The sequence below is a fragment of the Mus musculus genome, chromosome 18 (genome assembly GCF_000001635.26).
Source record: "Mus musculus strain C57BL/6J chromosome 18, GRCm38.p6 C57BL/6J".
NCBI lineage: Eukaryota > Metazoa > Chordata > Mammalia > Rodentia > Muridae > Mus > Mus musculus.
In genome coordinates this window covers 39,158,639-39,173,369 of record NC_000084.6, presented here as the reverse complement: position 1 = coordinate 39,173,369, position 14,731 = coordinate 39,158,639, and the positions used below count along the sequence as shown (strand labels likewise).

Genomic DNA, 14,731 nt, shown 5'->3' with positions numbered 1-14,731 from the left:
AGACAAGCCCAGAGCAAGTGGCCTTCTGGGATCATTTCCTAAGCCTTGCCTTCCTTCACTTTACTCAAGTCTGAAGCTTGGCTGGAACCTTTGGAGCTTCTCGTAATTCAATCTTGATATTACCCATGTCAGGACCTTCAAAGTCAATGGTCTTTTTTGTAAGCATACACTGTATGCATGTGACATGTGCCCACACGTGTGCATAAGGGCAAAAATTGACACAGGGTGTCTTCCCCCATCACTCTCCACCATTTTTTTAGAAGGGTCTCTCACTACACCTGATGCTCACGATTTTGGAAGATAGTAGGCTAGGTTAAAGATGCATGCTACCATGTCCAGATTTTAGTTGGTTGCTGGGGTCTCAAATTCAGATCTCATGTTTGCAATGGCCACCACTTTACCCAGTGAGCTGTCTTCCCATCCCATTTATATCTGAACAAAAACAAACACCAGAGTTCAGACCACTCTTTGGAATTCAAGCAATATACAATTTATAGCAGGAGATGAGTCTGCCATCAATTTTGACACTGAAAAATTAAAATATTGCAATAGAATCTACATGTAAAGAAATATGAAGTATAAAGACTAGACTGGAAATAGTTAAAATTGGAAGAATATTGTTTATTTAATTTTCTTTTTAAAAGCAGAGAACACTAAAAGTTGAGTACAACAGAGACCAAGTCCTTATGAGACAATGGCTAAAATTATCCAGCACTGAGGGAGCTAATCTTATTTCTTAATGAGATTAACCATGTGACCTTGAGCTGGTCATCAAGCCACTCTTAACCGGACTGCTGAGCTGGCAATTAGGAGAACCAATCGCTCAAAGGGTAGGTAGGCTACAGTTTACTAAAACTTAGTAGGACTTCCTGTGATGATATGGTTGCCCTTTATGACAACAGAACATTCAACTTATCTGGACCTCTTTTTAAACATCCAAGAGTCTACATGTGCCCTGCCCTGCTCTTCCTAGATACTGTAACTCAGAGGTGAGTCTACAGATAGTTTTGTTCAAACAGAGACAACATAGAGGAGGAAAACAAACAAGGTCAACTGTAGAGAAGACCAGAAGCCGATCTGGAAGTATCCATCAGAAGTTAGGTGGGGATAATATGTACAACCGGGAGAAGGCTGAGAATCGGATGTTTAGGCTGAGATGCGTGAAAAACTGAACAGTGTGGGGACTAAAACTTAAGAAACAGCAGCATCTCAGACTGACTGGTAAATGCTAAGTGGAAAGTGCCTGGCATGCTGGGGAAGAGAAGAGGGTGATAAGGCTGCCCTTTCTAGCCATTCTATTTATGTGATGAGACAACACTGGACTATCACATATCACAGACTCCCTCTTCTGAAACTGAGTACATAGAATGTTTATCTAATTAAAATATAATTACACCATTTATCCCCTCCCTCATGCCCCTCCCATGTCACTCCCCTGACCCTTCTTCTCTCCCAAATTCAAGGCCTCCATTTCTTTAACCACTGTTGTTACACTTACATATAAACACAACTTGGTTCAGTGTTACCTGTAGGTATTTGTTTTTAGGTCTGACACCTTGGTATTGGATAACCAATCAGGGGGCTGATTCTTACTCTCTCAGTAACTGTTAATTGTAGCTCTTCGTCTAAAAAAAACCATCTGTTTCTTTTCATCCTTCTATCAACAATTCCTCTCTTATTACATCCTGTGGTCCTGGCTGCCAAACTTCAGGACTTTGCCTTTCTACAATCAAGTGTAAGCATTCTATAACAGATGTTACTGTACAAAAGCAATTTCCCTCATGAAGTCATTAGAAACCAAAAGAAGACCAGCCCTACAGACCAAGAGTCAGTAAACAGGGGTTGTTTTAAACTGGTATTATGTCTGTAATTATAGCACTTGGGAGGTACAAGCAAAGAAGATGGCAAGTTCAAGGTCTACTGGTTGGGTTTTGTCAACTTGACACAAACCTAGACATATCTGGGAAGAGCAATCTCAATTGAGAAGATGGCTCCATCAGATTGTCTGTAGGTGAGACCTTGGGGCCTTTTCTTGACTGGTGACGAAGTATAAGGTCCCAGACCGCTGTCACTAGTGACACTCTTGAGGTCCTGGGAGATGTAAGAAAGTAGGCTGAGGAAGCTAGGAAGAGCAAGCTAGGAAGTGATCCTCCTTCAGCTCCTCCTTCAGGTCTCTGTCCTGCACGAGTTCTTAGTTTGTCTTCCCTCAATGATGGACTGTGATCAGAAAGCATGAGTCAAACAATCTCCCCCCACCCCACCCCCAAAAAACTACATCCTGTCATGGTTTTTATCACAGAGACCGAAACCTAAGACACTGGGTTACAGGGTGAAAAGCTACCTGTTAGGGTGACAGTTGGTTGCCCAGGTAGAAAACTCATGTGCAAGCTGAGACAGGCATCTAGTAAGGCTGCCAGGTGTCAGCAAACACACAGATGAGCATTTACTGCATCATTGCGTCCATGTCCACACAATACCATGCCTTCAAGAGAGAAACAAAGCATGACATTGGGAGTAAAGGTTCTGGTCTTGGCTGTGTCACCACCAGCTACCTGTGTGCCTTAGGGAATTCGTTTTCCTCCTGTGACCTTATTCCTATGAATCAGAGAAATGTTCATGGTTGCCAAACCTTCTTCTAGCCCTTCCTATATGTGGATTTAAGCAGTTCTATATACTCAAAAAGGAAACTAAAAGCAGGCATGCATAGTCTTTTCTCTATGTATCATTTTCCAATGACACTCGCTCTGCCCTGCACATGAGCACACCTGTGCCTCAAGGCCATGATATTTAAGGGTAGCTTCTGAAAAAAATAAATTGCTGATCTTACTTATTTTAAATATATTCAGTATGTGGTTGGTGCATTTATTTTTAATTCTAGTTATAACCACGTCCCAGAGACTTTCAATCTTGTAGTTAACCATTTAGGCCTTTTAGAATTTATCACAGCGTAGTCAGGCATAAGAGTGCACACCTTTAAAACCAGCACTTGGGAGGCAGAGGCAGGAGGACCTCTGTCAGCTCACATCCAGCCTGGTCTACAGAGCAAGTTCCAGAACAGTCAGCACTACACAGAGAAACCCTGTCTCAAAAAACCCAGGGGGGAAAAGGAATTTATGACTACACAAAAGCTAAGTTAACATGATCTTAAAATTTATTTAAGACATAACCTGAAGGCCAAATCATGGACCGAGGAGATATGTCTCAAAACACCTTCAGCCCTAAAGAGTTCTTTAACTACACATATTTGAAGTCTTTTGAAAATTGCATACCTATTCTTTGAATCTTTCACTACTGATTTACAGTTTAAAATAAACAGAAGAAAAGAGCCTTATACAATTTCCCTTGATATTTCAAATGTATATGAGCTTCACTCAGGTTTCCCATCATTCCTAACTGAAACCTGATTGGATTCAAGGCCCCTCTAGAAAAGGGGCTGGCAGTATATTCCAAAGGCTCTGGCTACCCAGTACCTCTGTGGGTGGAAAACTCAAGCTTGTATAAATGACAGAGTGATCTTGGAGGGGGCTGGCATGCAGGAGGAGGTGAGAGAGAGGAGAGGGAGCCATGGAAGAGAATGGCATGGGCAGAGAAAGAGGGGGTAGGGAGAAAAGAAAGAAGAGAAAGGAAAAGGAATTGGGAGCAAATGGCTTGCGGTGTTTTGACATGCACAAGTCTGTTCAACTGTTCAACTCTCTGTACTTAGTTTGAACTCTGAGTCACAGCACAGAGTGCTGAGCAAGACAATAAAAAGCGGTGCATAGAACGACGTGAGAGGGGGCAGCAGGAAACAAGAGTGGTGCACATAGATAGAGATTAAAACTCAAGAGAGACTTCACAGGGAGGAGATCTAGAAATCTATATTAAACTACCTGCCTTATGTGCCTTCTCCATACACAGCTCAGGCAAAGGTCAAACTCCACATCCTCCTGCCGCTACCTCTGGAGTGCTAACACACAGCCACCTAATTGAATCCCTTACTGTAACAGTCACCATTTTGTGGTTAGATACTAGTCTTGGAAAAAGGCTGAAGCACTGAACGGGATAAAAAGAAGTAATGAAAAATGAAAAATCAAGCCTTCCGGCTTCTGTCTGTGCCCAGAGCTGATCCTGTGCCACAGCGCTCCATACCAAAATACCACTGGGAGAGAGCTGGCTTCCCAGGAGTGTGGACACACCCGTGAGCACAGGTAAGACCACCACTTCTGCTCAAATTCTTGTCCCAAGAGGGACAAGCCCAGAACCATCAGGACACAGGAGCAAAGAACAGTTGAAAACAGGATCCTTCTGGTTTCCATCTGCACCTATGTCACAGCTCTCCATACCCAAATCCTGGAAAGAACTGGTCTCCCAGAAATACTGATGCATGGGCTTGCAGGAGAGACAAGCCACAGTTAGAGACAGAAAGACCAGTTAACACCAGAGATAACCAGCTGGTGAGAGGCAAGACAATAAGCAACAGAAACCAAGGCATCATCATCTCCCAACACAGCAAGTCCTGGATACCCCACCACACCAGAAATGCAAGTCTCTGATTTAAAAAATCACATCTTATGATGATGATAGAGGACTTTTTAAAGGACATAAATAACTCCCTTAAATACATACAGGAGAACACAGGAAAACAACTAAAAGCCCTTAAAGAGGAAACACAAAAATCACTTAAAGAATTACAGGAAAACACAACCAAACAGGTGAAGGAATTGAACAAAACCATCCAGGATTAAAAAATGAAATAGGAACAATAAAGAAATCACAAATGGAGACAACCCTGGAGATAGAAAATATAGAAAAGAGATCAGGAGTCATAGATGCAAGCATTACCAACAGAATACAAGAGATAGAAGATAGAATCTCAGGTGCAAAAGATACCATAGAAAACATTAACATAACAGTCAAAGAAAATGCAAAATGCAAAAAGCTCCTAACCCAAAACATCCAGGAAATCCAGGACACAGTGAGAAGACCAAACCTAAAGATCATAGGTATAAAAGAGAGCAAAGATTCCCAACTTAAAGGGCCAATAAATATCGTCAACAAAATTATAGAAGAAAACTTCTCTAACCTAAAGAAAGAGATACCTATAAACATACAAGAAGCCCACTGAACTCCAAATAGATTGAACCAGAAAAGAAATTCCTTCTGTCACGGAATAGTCAAAACTCCAAATGCACAAAAGAAAGAAAGAATATTAAAAGCAGTAAGGGAAAATGGTCAAGTAACATATAAATGCAGGCCTATCAGAATTACACCAGACTTCTCACCAGAGACTATGAAAACTAGAAGATCCTGGGTAGATGTTATACAGTCCCTAAGAGAACATAAATGCCAGCCCAAGTTACTATACCCAATAAAACTCTCAATTACCATAGATGGAGAAACCAAGATATCCCATGACAAAAACAAATTTACACAATATCTCTCCACAAATACAGCCCTACAAAGGATAATAGATGGCAAACTCCAACACAGGAGGGAAAATATACCCTAGAAAAAGCAAGAAAGTAATCTTCTTTCAACAAACCTAAAAGAAGAGAGCCACACAAACATAAAAATAACATCAAAAGTAACAAGAAGTGCCGGGCATGGTGGCGCACGCCTTTAATCCCAGCACTTGGGAGGCAGAGGCAGGCAGATTTCTGAGTTCAAGGCCAGCCTGGTCTACAAAGTGAGTTCCAGGACAGCCTGGAATATACAGAGAAACCTTGCCTCAGGAAAAAAAAAAGGAAGCAATAATCACAATTCCTTAATATCTCTTAATATCAATGAATTCAATTTCCCAATAAAAAGACATAGAATAATGGACTGGATACTTAAACAGGACCCAGCATTTTGCTGCATACAGGAAATGCACAAACATTACCTCAGAGTAAAGAGCTAGAAAACAATTTTCCAAGCAAATGGTCCCATGAAAGAAGCTGGGGTAGCCATTCTAATATCGAATAAAATCAACTTCCAAAAGTTATCAAAAAGGATAATGAAGGACACTTCATACTCATCAAAGGAAAGATCTACCAAGAACAACTCTCAATTCTGAACATGCTCTAAATACAAGGCTCCCACATTCATAAAAGAAACTTTACTAAAGCTCAAAGCACGCATTGCACCTCACATACAACAATAGTGGGAGACTTCAAAACCCCACTCTCATCAATGGACAGATCATGGAAACACAAACTAAACAAAGTGAAACTAACAGAAGTTATGAACCAAATGGATTTAACAGATATATATAGAACATTTCATCCTAAAACAAAAGAATATATTTTCTTCTCAGTACCTCATGGCACCTTCTCTAAAATTGAACATAAAATGACCATATAAGGTCACAAATCCCAAGAGGAGTAGATGGCAGGAAATAATTAAACTCAAGGCTGAAATCAACCAAGTAGAAACAAAAAGAACTATACAAAGAATCAACCAAACCAGGAGCTGGTTCTTTGAGACAATCAACAAGATAGATAAATCCTTAGCCAGACTAACCAGAGGGCAGAGAGACAGTATCCAAATTTACAAAATCAGAAATGAAAAGGGAGATATAACAACAGAAACTGAGGAAATTCAAAATACCATCAGATCCTACTACAAAAGCCTATACTCAACACAACTGGAAAATCTGGATAAAATAGACAATTTTCTAGAAAGATACCAAATACCATTAGATAAACCATCCAAACAGTCCCTAAAGAAATAAACCATCTAAACAGTCCCTAAAGAAATAGAAGTCATTAAAAGTCTCCCAACCAAAAAAAAAAAAAAAGCCCAGGACCAGATGTGTTTAATGCAGAATTCTATCAGACCATCAAAGAAAACCTAATACTAATACTTTTCAAACTATTCCACAAAATAGGAACAGAAGGAACACTCCCCAATCCATTCTATGGTATCACAGTTACACTGCATATTCTCCCTTGGATATCGGACAGTTTCTGTCTAGTCAGGAACTTGTCACAATTTCCTTCATAGATGACTTCATAACAGATTTTTTTTCTACTTCTATAGTGTTTAATGTTCCAAAGAGATTTTAAAAACTGGTTGAGTGCATATTACTTTTAGCTTTAGAAGGTATCATGTATATTTAAGAAGCAATTAACTATTATAAATTATTTTTGATGACTTAAAAATTTCAATATTGAGTGATATATTTTAAAATAAATTTTATTAGTTTAATAAAAAATGAAAAATCAAAATAAGTCTATGTAAAATTTGTTATTTCAACAAACTTCACTGCAGAATGTAACAGTAATGCTATAAAGATAATCTTTAGATTTAATTTTCAGACTATTATTTGGTGGGAGGACGGGGCTATGATGGTAACTTTTGGGAAACTAGCAGAGAGCCAGTTCTGCATTCCCAGAGTCCTCCCAAAGCCAGCTATCCACATCATACCCCTTCCCCTGCTTCTGAGTTCTGGGCCTTAGTCTCTCCTGGCAACTATGGGATACTCGCTGTACTCTGAGACCAGCATCAGCATCCCTAACGCCACTCTAATACCACTGATCCTCACATCCCGCGTCATCTGCAAGATTACTTGTGCTGCTCCTTGCCCTGCCCTGGAGCCTCGGCTTGCCACTTAAAGACAGATGAGCACAAAAGGAGCTAACCCCAGGATAGCAGGACAAAGTATTGACCGAGGGGACTACGGCTGGAGTTGGGATTATGTTAACCAGACTGCAGTTCAGCAGAATGTGAGTGCAAAAATTCAGGAGTTCACTTAATGGCAGCAAAGATTAATGAAGGCCCCTTCCCCATATCTGTGCTGACCGCCAAGTGTGACATCATTACACAATGTGGGCTTAAGCCTTCTCAACTAAACTTCTGTTGACTTCAAAAATCCTAAGTGAAAGCAACTTCCAGAGACTGTTCTAAAAAAGAAATCAAGCTGGCTGGACTCCACTCCTCGCTGTAGCCAGAACTCAGGCATTCCAAGGGAGCAAAGGCAAGCAGGCAATGAGCGTAGCGAAGATTCTCTGGTGGTGTTTAATGCTGCAGGCGACAACACGAAATGTGTCCTTTCTGGGAATAGGTAACAAGGGGACTAACATCTATGATTTGTCATTGTCTCTTCCCATTTTCCCTACTAAAGACCTAAAGAATGTCTTGTTGAAAATAATCTAAACAAGGCCCTTGATATATAATATTACAAAACTGCACTCTCAGTCATTTGGAGAGGCTCCCTGACAGGGTCAAACAAGGACATGCAATTCAATGATGCTTGTTGCCAGAGATTTGCAGGCTAGGGAGGTTTCATGAATCCTTAAGTTCCTACCAATGCTAAACTAAAGTTCATTTGGTAGATACATTCATTTTTTTCCCTAGTTCTTTGGCTTTTAAAGGAGTCTGATGATATTTCTACCAAAGAACTTTCTGTGCATGTAATTTCCCTACAGACTAATCTGTCACATCACTGAGAACTCACAGGGACCCTGTTTTCCAGGATTCTAAAACATTGGGTTTTCCCCCCTGAAAAATTGGGGTACATCTTGTAATCTTTGCCCATATTTAATAAAATTTTACCTTCTTCCATTCTGAAAATGACTATTAAATTGATGATGTGCCTTTAAATTGAGGCCATTTAAACAATGCAAGAATTGGTCCTGTATCAAATGTCTCATTTACAAGGTATACTGTAATTTTCTGAACAACTGCCACAGAGAGAGAGAGAGAGAGAGAGAGAGAGAGAGAGAGAGAGAGAGAGAGATAGAGAGAGATAGATCAGTGTCTTTGTGAGAACACAGGACTACGTCTAGTTAGTTAGCCATCAAAACACCTGAAATACATTTAAGAAGACGTCACATCTCCACTGGACACTAGCCAACATTTACCAAATGTGAGTAAGCCAGATACATACCATGGGAAAGGTTATGGCTCTAGACAGGGAACTAGCATGTTCCCAAAGCAGGAGTGTGGTGCAATTCTGGGTGAAATTTGGAAAGCTGCGACTGACAAAGAAACTGAACAGGAGAGAAAATGAGGACTCCAGAAGGGTTGGTGTTGACACGAGACAGTGAGCTGTCAACTTGTTAGTATCTATACTTATACAAAGAGAAGAAGTAGCCTTGGAAATTTCCAACGGCAAAGGGACACTGCCAGGAACACAGGCAGGCTCAACTAAAAACTCCAACCACAGGAGCCAAGCACACAAGTACGGCCTCAGGTGGGCTCTTCATGGGTAAATGGTCTAATAAAGTCATGGAAACAACTCCCATGGGACCTTTCCTCTTCTTCTCAGAAGGAGTGAGCTGAGCGCTGTGATGGCTGTCCACAGACTTTAGCAGCAGCCCACAGTCATGTCAGTACTCTCAGAGGTGGCCTTCAGGGATAGAACATGGACTATTTCCAAAGCCTTTGCCAAAAGACCCTCAGGTTCACAGCACACTTCCCTAGCTCATATCTATACAGAACACAGGAACATGTTGCTTGGAGCTCTCAAGGTGACAGTTCAGACCAGATGCTAACAGAGACCTAGGTCTGAAGTGTGTAACTAGCACTGGTACATCCCACCTGAAATGGAGAAGATCAACAGGGGTGATGCTGAAAGTCAGAATGACATCACCACCACAATTCGCCTGTACTCCTTCGGCCTCTACCTCAGTTCTCCAACAAGTCTCTCCACTCTTTAACTCATCTGAGATGGAAATCTATTGTATTCCTGGGTGTGGTGGCTTGAATAAAAATGGTCCCCAAAGGCCCACAGGGAGTGGCACTTGTTGGAGTAGGTATGCTTTTGTTGGAAGAAGTGCACTGGGGGTGGAGACAGCTTTGAAGTCACAGAAGCTCAAGCCAAGCTTAGTGGCCTATTGTCTCCTGCTGCTACTGCCTGTACATCCAGATATAAAACTCTCAGCTCCTTCTCCAGCACCATGTCTGCTTGCATGCTGCCATGCTTCCTACCCTGATGCTAATGATCGAAACCTTTGAACTGTAAACCAGCCCCAGTTAAATTTTTTTTTCTTAAGAGTTGTCATAGTCATGGTGTCTCTATATAATATAAACTCTAACTAAAACACTAAATAACAAAGTAAGACACTGGGCAAGCTCAAACAGGAAGCAGACAGTAGACAAATATACGCATCTAAAACTTCCAAAGTCTCCTCAAATTCACAAATGTCCCAGAAGGAAAAATATGCTATTACTTTACTGATTTTAAGAACAGTAAATATTTATATTACTCCAAATATTTATTTTAATAATATTTATTAACCCTACCCTGTCTATCCATAAATACCAAAGTGAGGTGCCATGTTTCTCCAAATCCATAAGATTCACTTCTGGTCCAGCTAACTTCCTTTCCCTTCACCTCTGAACTTGTTGTCCATATCCACTTCCTCTGCTTTTGCCAATTCTATTTTGAGTCTGATGATAATAGGCCAGCCCAGCAACATAGTAGCTGAATTTAAGACACTATAATCAGTAGTCTTGAACCCAAGTAAGATTTGCAATTGATAAATCTACCCCAACATAGCTCGCATTGTTGCTACAGTTGATCTTTGTTTGTTTGTTTGTTTGTTTGTTTGTTTGGTTGGTTGGTTGGTTGGTTGGTTGGTTTTCGAGACAGGATTTCTCTGTGTATCCCTGGCTGTCCTGGAACTTACTCTGTAGACCAGGCTGGCCTCAACTCAGAAATCTGCCTGCCTCTGCCTCCCGAGTGCTGGGATTAAAGGCATGCGGCCACCACTGCCCTGCTCAAGCTACACAGTTGATCTTGACCTACAAAAACTGGTCCACATTGAGAAATATTGACATAAAAGCAGAACAGCAGAAACGCAATCGTCTTCGTGATTAGGTTTAGGAAGCAATAGGTGAGACAGCTTTGAGGTCACAGGTTACTACTGGAACTAGTAAGGACTAGGACTTGGGCATTCTCCGAGAACTATGCTCACTCCTTGCCTTCCTGAACAAAGAACGACAAGCATTACACCAAAGCACCTCTCTCTGGAAATTAAATAAATCCTGATGGAATGTTTCTCTGCTTACTGTTCTCATGTGAAAATAAAGTTATCCAGGAGCCTCACAGTTTCAGAATCATATGTCCCTAAGAAATATCCTGAGACTTTTACGTATGGGCACCATTATTATTACCTTCTTGCTTCGTGTGCCCCACTTCGAAGTTTCAAAGAAACAGAGACATACCATTTTATGTCTTTAATAAATCATAGTTCGACTAACACCAGTCCAAAAGCAGACAGCAGACTCTGCAGCCATCGTTACTCTCTAAACAACAATCAGTCTGTATGCAAGATGTGTAAAACCTAGAGACAATAGGACTTACTGTCAATTGAGAAATTAACATTACTCAAATTAGGTAAAGCAATGTGTAAGTGCTTTAAATCTCACCAGAACTATCACTCCCTACCATTTTATACTTGAGTAACCTGAGGCACAGAAAAATTAGGTAAATCACCCAATCAAGATTTAATCTGGGGATAGCACACGTGGAGGCCATGCCTCGTGAGTGTGTGTGTGTGTGTGTGTGTGTGTGTGTGTGTGTGTGTGAATATTCATATGATTGTGCACACATCTCCTGTATTGGTTAGTATTCAATAAACCTAAACTCAAGTCATTTGAGAAAAAGAAACCTTAATTGAGAGAATGTCTCCTTTAGACTTGCCTGTGGTGCACTTTCTTGATGAAGGCTAGATATGGAAGGGCCCAGCTTACTGTAGATGGTGCCACTCTAGGCAGGTGGTCCTGGGAGGTGTAAGAAAGGCAGCTGAACATGAGCCTGAAAGCCAGTAAGCAGCACTCTTCCATGGCCTCTGCTTGAGCTCCGGCTTCCAGGCTAACCTGCTTTAGTACCTGCGCCAGCTTCTCTTCGTGACAGACTGTAAGCTGTAAGGTGAGATAAAGCCTTTCTTCTCGAAGCTCCATTTGGTCGTGGCTATTTATCACAGCCATAGAAAGCAAACGAGAATACTTCTTGATTTCATGTTTACCAGTGGGAAGATTTTAACCAATTCCTGACCCTTACTTAGTCTTCATACACCTTCTGACCTGAGACTTCCCTGGGGCAGCACACTGGGCTATCATATACCACCAATCCTGAGAAACGAGGCAGAAGTCCTGAGCAGTGTGGAGATCTGGTGAAGAGCAAGCTGGTAAAAAAAAAAAGAACCCTTGCCTTGGAGGGTTTGTATTTAGAACAGTCCAATAGTGGCCAGAACCCAAGACAGGCAATGGAAGAACTTTACCTGGGACTGACTAGCAGAAGCCTTCTCACTTTGTGCCCCAAGTTCATTCAGGGTACAGAGAGAACTGTGGACACCTCACAGTGCTCTGGCTGCTAAGCCCCACAAACATGGAATTCATAAGACACACAGGACAAGACCAGTCCCTGCCCTCAGCAACTTGACATCCTCCCAGGATATCAACAAGAAGAGAGAAAAACTAAGTAGAGAAAAAGTCTCTTAATTCCCCTTAATGTCTAGCCTGACCAGCACCTACAGGAGAAAGACAGTCTTTATCTCATCAAAGAATTTCCAAGAAACAAAGCTAAAAATGTCTCCTACGCCAGGGGCCTGCCCACGCTTATAACCCAGACACTCAGGAGGTAGAACAGGAGGATTCCCAGAAACTTGATGTAGTAAATGAATTTGAGGCCAGCCTGTGCTATACATACTGAGGCTCTGTCTCAAATATATATTTCAAATGCTAGGCACTACTACCATACTACCTCCCCCAAGAAAATGGTATTGATTCTCCCAAACAATGTGTATTTCTACATTCTAACTGAGCTTGTAAGATTTATGGCTGTGGTGTTTGTATATGCTCTGCCCAGGGATTGGCACTATTAGAAGGTGTGGCCCTGTTGGAGTAGGTATGTCACTGGGTGTGGGCTTTAAGACCCTCATCCTAGCTACCTAGAAGTCAGTGTTCTGCTAGCAGCCCTCAGATGAAGATGCAGAACTCTCAGCTCCTCCCACATCATGCCTGCCTGGATGTTGCCTTGATGATAACGGACTGAACCTCTGAATGTGTAAGCCAGCCCCAATTAAATGTTAGCCTTATAAGAGCAGCCTTGGTCTGGTGTCTGTTCACAGCAGTAAAACCCTAAGACAATGAAGAAAATAAAATTCTAATAAAATCACTAATTAGTAATAGCTGTGAAAGGGTGTGTTCTGCCCAGAGGGGTTTCTACTCAGTTTCTGGTCCACTCCCTTCCTTGTCCTACTTTGCTTTTAAAAATAAAGAGGTAATGAGTGGGGGAAGCTCGAGTTCCTGGGCAACGGATCAAGACCACACAGTGCGTGGGAGCTACGGTGGTTGGCTGAGAGCTGAGGGCTCAAGTCCTGCCCCTCTGTTAGCTGTGAACACTGAAGCACCGTTATCAGCACTGTTTTCTGGATAAGCACAAAGATGAACTCCCTTTTATCTCTTTAAAAATACTTTAATAGTTTTATTTTTATTAAAATGTAATTACACAATTGCCCCTCTCAATCCTGTCGCCCTTCCACAGCCTTTTGTTAAATATCGTCACATATATTTGCAAGTATACTGTGTGTAGATATGTGTGTGAGAGAGAGAGGGAAGAGGGAGAGAGAGAATCAATGTGTAAATGCAACCTGTTGAGTCCATTTTGTATTTCTTGTATGTATAATTGTATAACATTTTAGGGCTGACCACTTGGTATTACACAACCATGAAGGGTGCTCATCTCTGGGGAAAATTAACTCTCCCTATCTCCATAGTTTGAAGCTCTTCATCCAGGGATGGAGCCCCATGTGCCATTCTCTATCCACGGTAGCATGTCAACCACTGTTGTCATTGTTCAGGTCTTGTTTAAGCATCTACTGTTGACATTTCACATGGTCTTTTTTTAAAGCGCTTAAGAAAGAGCTTTTAAAATCATCCTAGGAAATGACTCTGTTCGGGCTATGTTTCTTGTTCTGGTGTTTTCTTCTAGGGTTGTGGAGCATGATTTCTGGAATGAAACTAAAAGGCGTGTGATAACTGTGCTGGGAGCCTTCTGACTGGGCTGTACTTGAAGCTGGTTCAGCAATCCAAATCAGAGTTTTGGTTGGTTGGTTGGTTTGCTGTTTGTTTGTTTGTTTGTCTAATGCTTATCTTGCTCCACACCTGGACCCAAAGCAAACAACCCCATTTACATTCTAAAATTCAGAATGGTTCCAAGTCTTCTGTCAACACACTGCTTTAAGTATCACCTTTAATTAGATTCACTAGCTCATATGACCACACTTGAGTGTACAGAGTGTAGGAGAAAAAGACAGAAGATCTACACTGATCATTCATTTAAGTGAACACAGTCGCTCTATCATCACTGGCCTTTCACACAGAGGGGAAACAACCAAAATACTCCCTATCCATGAACTACTCCTGTGGCATCTGCAAGGATGCCGACAGACAGTGCTACCACAACTATTGAGCTGAGGGTTACACATAGAATGTCTAGTATCTATGGATTCGGGTGTCTAAGAGAATGACTATAATACACACACTAAACTTAGCAAACTGCACAAGGCTAAACATAGGATATGGGCAGACAGGGTAAAAGACAAATGCTCTAAATGAACAGCTGTATCCAGAAGAACTGCTATATCCAGGAGAACCGCTGTATCCAGAAGAACCGCTGTACCCAGAAGAACGGCTGTATCCAGGAGAACGGCTGTAGAGCAGGAAAGGCTTCTGTTGTTCTATCTCACAGCCATTAGCTGAATATTTCAAAAGAGCTAGCAGAGAGAACTCTGGATGTTGCTAACACAGGGATAATAATGAT

General features: G+C 41.5%; 1 protein-coding gene across 12 annotated transcripts in view; it reads right to left on the bottom strand.

The window, feature by feature from the left end:
- The window catches only part of Arhgap26 (Rho GTPase activating protein 26), a 774,669-nt gene that overhangs the window by 202,916 nt on the left and 557,022 nt on the right, over positions 1-14,731 (bottom strand). The window lies entirely within an intron of this gene.